Genomic DNA, 7,033 nt, shown 5'->3' with positions numbered 1-7,033 from the left:
AAACTTTGTTTCTCAGGAGAATCTGCTGATGCGTCCCCCCCCCCACACACACGCACACGCACACACACACGCACACGCACACACACGCACACACACAAAAATCTGAAAACTGTTTCTTTGGTTGTGAATCAGATTTTGTAAATGCAGAAATAATGACAACAAACACCTCGTTCGTTGCAGCAGGCTTTATTGCACTGACACAAACTATTTCCTCCATCTCTTCATTTGTTTTCTAATTCACTAAAGCATCACCCACCCTCTTGCTCCAATAAAGTCCCATATCGGGTCAGGCAGGTCTGGGCTCTTCCCCTGAAGGCATACAGGTGGAAGGCAGGGGACACACACACACACAAAAAATACACAACAGCAGGCAATTTACAGTCTCTGGTGCACCTGACCTACATTTCAGCGGAGAGCGAGACAGCACCACAGGAGAAGCAACTCATTATGCATGTGAACACCACAAAAACACCTTATCAGCCCAGCAGTGCTGGTAACTGTCACATCCTTAAAGGAGAGATGCTGCCTAACAAATAAAATAAGCTTTTTAATCAAAAGAAGATGCTCTAAATGCAAGGTGTATGTTTTCTTGTCTTGGAAATAGAATAATGGGGTTTTGCAGGGCAATTAAAACCAGTGGGATGTTTATTATGTTTGTTTTTGCCAAATTCAACTGTCACTATGATGATATGCTAATTAGAAATAAATATGTTAGGACGTAACTCTGCATCCTTTTTCAGTCGGCGTCCAAATCCCTTCGTAAGGAAGGTAAATGGAGAGGGAAAAGGGGCAGAGGGAGGAGAAGATGGAAGAGGAGAGTTCAAGTGAATACAAAATCGTAATTTAATCCTATCTGTGTGTGTGTGTGTGGTTGCCTGGTTGTGCATTCACCTGAGCATCTATGAATGGGTGCAAGAGCATGATAAGCAGAGGGAGCTATAGCTCTGGCGCCAGTTAGGTATGATAAAAAAATGAGCAGAGGAGAAAAAAAAAAACTTGGACCTACAGTTGTGGACAGGAGTTTGCATCAGAGTAGGATGGAATAAGAAGTAAGCAAGGGAATAGTCTGCTGGACCTGCAGGGAGTTAACATGAAGTTTAACCTTTCTCTTCAACTGGCCAGAATATTTTACTGCAACAGACCTAAACCTGCTGCCTTCAGTGAACTTAAAGTGGTTACAGGTGCATCTCAGCAAATTACCGTATTATCAACTAGCTATTTAAAATCACATGTTCAGTTGCAATGGAACGCTTGTGTAATATTTACATTTATTTGTGTCTGGGTTTAGTGCACATCACGGATTTATTCAGGACAAGGATGACAGCCTTGCTAAGAGGGTGTAATAATGTCAAAACAAGTGAGATCCAAACTAAAAGCAACCAAACTAAAAATCATCCCAACTAAAAAGCAACAACGGTACCTTGCAAAAACAGTGCAAGGCAGATGTTTGAGTAAAAAATTGACAGAAGATTGTAAAATCACAAAAAAAAGAAATTTTATGAGGGATTTAATAATCATGCATTGACCAGCAACCTCTCCTGACTTAAACAACATAGATAATTTATAAACTAGTGTCATGAGAATAATGAGAGACAGCCAAGCTAACAGTTTTGAGGTCACACATAGCACAGCACACTGATCCATTTTTACTCGGCTGAATTTTCAGTATTAAAAATCATTATCTAATTTATGTAATACATTTACTGAGAACCTTGCCATTTTGTTCTTAGCTTTAAACCCTTAGCAGCTAAGTTATTGTAAATGATTATAGAATATAAGCTTTTTTTTGTGAGGAATAAAATTTTCATATCTTTTAAAATGCACCTTGAAAATCAAATTTGAAAAATATAATTAATAACAGATGAAAATCCCTTCTGCAACATGGTTAAGCTGCTCTAAGTATGTTGGCTCACTGGTTGATCAGTTTGCCTTGCTGTTGAAGATCTGCTATAAAAACAAATCAAGAAGAACGAAGTCTAAGAAAGTGATAACAAAAAAGGAAGAGAAAAATAAACTTAATGCACAAATGAAACTCAAGTTTGATATCCAGAGGAGTTCCTGGTAGCCCATTTATGTCATTTATGTCAGTGGAAGTCTCGTCAGGGGAGGAAGAGAAATCGGGTCACCGGAGGTACCATTAAGAATCTCGTCTCTCCCTTTATCTTGATTCAAGCTAAAAGCACGAGAAATAGGTTAATGTACAACCTCTACTTTTTCTAATGTAGCCCGTAGGGAGTGTGGGTGGTCTGTGTTGCTATGGAGACGATTATGTATGGTCTGCTTCAAGGTGACCATGGTGAGGGTGCTTTTTACAGTAAAACGTAGTCACAAACATGCAATTATTACATTTAAGCTGGAGTCTGATTGCATTCAGTTTAATGTAGATGCTGTTAAACAGTGTTTTAACAGTGCTGTGTCTATAAAAGTATTTACTCTAATTTTTATTACCTTAAATGCCTGACAAGACATTAATAGATGTTCAATATCTCTTTATTCTGTCTGAATGTTGTCAATACTTCTGTTGCATTCTTGTTAAAACTTAAGAGACTGTCATGGAGATCAGCAGGGTTGTGTGCTTGGACCAATACTTTTTACATAATTTATCCTTATTTTGAGTAATAATATTAGCCGTAGCAACTGTCATGGCTTCCTTGACTTTTAACAAACTTATATTTAATAATCACTAATAATTGGAACCTGGAAGGAATGAATCCAGTTAATGATGACATTAAAAATGAATCCAATTTTTAGATTAGAACTGGTGTTAATATACTCTTTGTATTGACAACTTGGTGGTTGTTCATAGAGAACAACCATCGTGTAAGTGTGAGTAAACGTGAGTGTAAGTAATTTAAAATGTGAGAAAAGAACATTTATTTATGCCAACATATAAGACCACTGCTGCTGTCTGTTGATTGTAGACCTGAAACCTCACAGAGCTGACTGCACATTAAACTGAAACTTTGACTAGACTTTTAAAAGCCTGAAAGTAGATCTGTTTCAAACTGCATATGCATATTCACCTATGTCCCTATTACATAAAATACTAATGCAGTCAGATTACTAATGGATCCAGCGTGGGAAATGTTAATTAAAAAAAGGCTCAAAGTGTTTTGCTGCAACCTTCTTTTGTCTTTTTTATGGCTCATCCATTTGAGTGTTAAGTGCGGACGTTCAGCGGGAACATTTATCAAAGTGTGAGGCTTGTGGCTTGTTTTATGATGTAAAGCTCTTTAAGATCTTACTAATGTTCGACATTAAAGTGGTGAGGTTAGGAAAAGTCCTGAAGGGGTTGAAATGTTGAGAGGACTGCAGCTGAGGCATTAAAACAATTACAGTCCTAATGATGTAATTATTGACAGGCTTGTTGAAGGAAGAAGACGGTTTTTGGAGGACAATGAACTTCTGTACCTTTCTAATAATGTCATTCGGGGGGAGGAGGGGTGATAGGTTGTTAGGTGTATCAAATATATCATCTCTACAGTGGTATGCAAAAATATCCTTACAAACTTTTTAATTGTTTTGCGCTATTACTGCAAATTTCTGTGAATTTTATTTGGAATTTAATGTGGCAGAGTAAAATAGTGTGAGGAAAAATAAGACCATTTTTAACAAGTAAACAAAAAAAGTGAGGCATGAATTTGTCTTCAGTTCTTTCTCCACTGCTCTTTCGACTACAGTCCTTTTGAGGTGTGTGTCTGCCTGCTTTGTACATCTAGAGGCAAAATGCATTGCCTACTTTCAATGCAAAAAAGCGGAAAATCTTTAAGATTGGAAAAAGAGCATCTGTGGGTGAGCAGCAGGATTCAAGACTTCCCTCATCTTCCCAATTTGATTTACATCTGAACTTTGACTGGGCCATTCTACTACATGAATATGTTTTAATATAAACCCCATTGTAACTGTGGCTGTTCATAAAGAGTTGTTGTTCTAAAAAGGGAAGGAATATATAAAAATACAGCGCTTTACAGATTTTCCATGAAAATGAAAACAGCATTTCTTTTTTCAAATCATTTCCTTCATATGGGTATATATACATTTGTTAGAGAAATCCTTCAATCTGCAAGACAATGTGCGTGTTGTGGTGCTTTACGGGTTGATTGAATGTCAGCCTTGTGAATTGCAGCTTCTTTCCTTACTATTACAGTATTCTCCTTTCATCATCGCCACAGCAACCTTACAGTTCAGCTCACAACGAAGACTCCACACTTCTGGCTTTTATCATAGACACGTCTGTACCTACAGGACTGTAAACGGGAGAATGTGGCCTCTTAAGAGTTCAGCACAAAACACAGGCTAAAATCCACACACGCACACAGATTGTCCGGACCTTAACGAGGGAGGATATGATTGGGGCTGTGCTGTAAAGCTGCTCAGATGTACAGTAACGGTGTGTGGATCAGCTCGGCGCTGTGATTCGGTCTCCCGCTGATAGAATCTGGTGACATTTGGGCTGATTGTTAAAGTGATGACATTACATCTGACAGCTAAACCACATGATCACAGGCCAGCACAGGCAACTGATAATGGCAGCCTACTTTAAGCACCAGCAGGCCGGGCTTCTTCTCCGCTTGCAAGTCATGCACACACACACACGCACGCACACACGCACGCACGCACGCAGGCACACACATGCATAAAAACCCATTAGTCTTCCTCGCCAATAAAGGAGGCAAGTTGGTGTTAGGTCTCTGCTTTTAGTTCTAATGAGACAGGTGGTCTCCTCTGACCAGACAGAAGAACAGTGGGACACCGACAGTTCGGGAGGATCAGCGAGGCTCAAAGAAAAAAGGCCTGCAAAGAAATCTCACCACTCAGTGCAGGTGACTTATGTGCTTTTCAAAATAATTTGCAGCAATTTTAAGTTCTCCTTCCTAAGTCTATTCTATGCTCATCGGCTTTATGAGCTCTTATTCACCAAATAATTTAAAGGTAACCATAAATTACCAATTAGATTTAAACCAGCAGAACAAGTTCAGGAAAACAAATTAAACTTGAGGTTTTTTTTTAGCTATAAAGTAACAAAAACAACATAGTCACATGTGAAAAGTGGAGGAAATCGTTAGGACTTTTGGAGGCTTCTTGGAGCGCCTTGCAGTTCGCTTTCAAGGGAAACTTGCATGGAGTTTCCCTTGAAAGCGAAACTCCATGCTAATACGCCCATGCTAATACATGGGCGTATTAGCAGCTGCTTTGAACGTACTCTACTTAAATACTATCTTCTGTACATTGCAATTGCTGATTTCAGATTGTTTTTGAGAGGTTTTTAAATCCCTTACCGGATCACTAAACCACTGCAGTCTTCTGTCTGAAGGCCATGTGAGATTTTAACTATTTTCAGTGGGGAGAAAAAAGGGGCGTTTCAAAATGTGTTAAAGAAATGTGTTTTTTCTATTGTACTTAGAAGGCATTTTCTAAATATGAAAGCTGTTAAAACTGATATTAAGGTGTCATTTGAACCCTCCACCACATTAAGATGGTGATTCTTACAATTAACCACATTGGTGATCATAAAATTCAGGTGCCTAATGCTTTACTTACTTGAGTATTTTAGCATTTTATTTTTCAACTTACTCATTAAAAGGAGTTTTGAAACATATTGGCTTCAGCTCTGCACACATTGTAATTGGAAAACTGGAAAACTACCATACAGGCTCAGTGTTGGGATTTTATCATTCAGGAAGCTTTGCTCTGTGTTGTTTTCCCACAAGGTCGGGCAATGCTGTGAATTCAGCCATGTTGTCAACTCTGGCTGACTTGACAAGTGTTTACTTTACACTTCACCTCCAATATTACCACCCGTTCTTGATGGCCATTAAGTTGACAGCTGAACTCTGTAAAATTTCACAAACAGTTTGACACTAAGAAATGAGAAAAAGGCTCATCGTCTTACCAGACCCAAGAGGAAAGGATTCAGAAACAGTAGAAATAGTAAGTATTTCTATCAACTACTTACTAGAAGTAGTAAGTAAGTCGATGCTATGCAATATATAATATATATTTGTGTTTTTTCTTTGAAAAAAAGAAGGCTTGACTCAGGGCTGAGATTAATCAGAAGTGATGTTTGGTGTTGGTAAACCAAGCCAGCCAAACTAAATGCAAAATGCTCTTTATGAAGTATCTGCATTCGAGTATTTATTCAAATATCTTGCTTTATTTGTCTATTTACGTTTTTGCAAAAGTATCCAAGGAACAAGATAAAGAGATTGAAAAAAATCATTTTTCTTTTGAAAGCTCCTGGAATAGGAATCAGCCACATCCTGTCTAGACATTGTAATCACTGTACCAACATTATCGTTGTCAGCCACAATGTCTGACGTTCATGTTCAGAGTGATTTGAGATGTTTTTAAATGGATTGTGCTTTTATCCAAAGAGCTCCACACACCAACTTTTATTCACTGACAGCACATTTGTAGCAATAACCCACTTGAGATCCATTGTCTTACTCGGCGTGTTGATCGAAGAGCAAACTTTGTTATTAGTGTCCAACTTGCTGAACCACAGCGGCCAAGAACGCAAAGGTTAAGCAAGCACTTCATGCAGGAAATTGATCAGAGCCATTATTGCTTCTTTCCTGTATTGCTAAAGCTGAAAATGTGTGCTCTTTTAACACTGTTAATATGTTTTTCGGTGTCACTTTCTTGGGCATTTCTTGCTCTTGCTTTCAGTATTTTTGTGTGTGATGACATTTTTTTTCCCCAGACATATCCTCATCTTTCTGGCAGGAATATGAGCAAAAACATCTCACAGTTTCCATTACGTCTATAACCGATACTCCCCTTGGCACAGTAATCTGCAGAGAGTAAACGTGTCCACTGAAAAATGGAGAGAGGTCGACAGACACCCGCTACGGACATTACCTTGGCCCTAAAATTATAGGACTCAATCATAAAAATTCACAAAGACCAATAGGAGATGATGAAAACCCCCTGCAGATAGGAGGGCCTGCCAGCAAACAGCACAGATGACAAAAACATCACATCAGGGAAGATACGTGGGATTGGCCCTCAGCAGAACAACGCCTCAGGTGTT

Source organism: Poecilia reticulata, linkage group LG16 (assembly GCF_000633615.1).
Source record: "Poecilia reticulata strain Guanapo linkage group LG16, Guppy_female_1.0+MT, whole genome shotgun sequence".
Classification (NCBI taxonomy): domain Eukaryota; kingdom Metazoa; phylum Chordata; class Actinopteri; order Cyprinodontiformes; family Poeciliidae; genus Poecilia; species Poecilia reticulata.
This window is presented reverse-complemented; position numbering follows the sequence as displayed.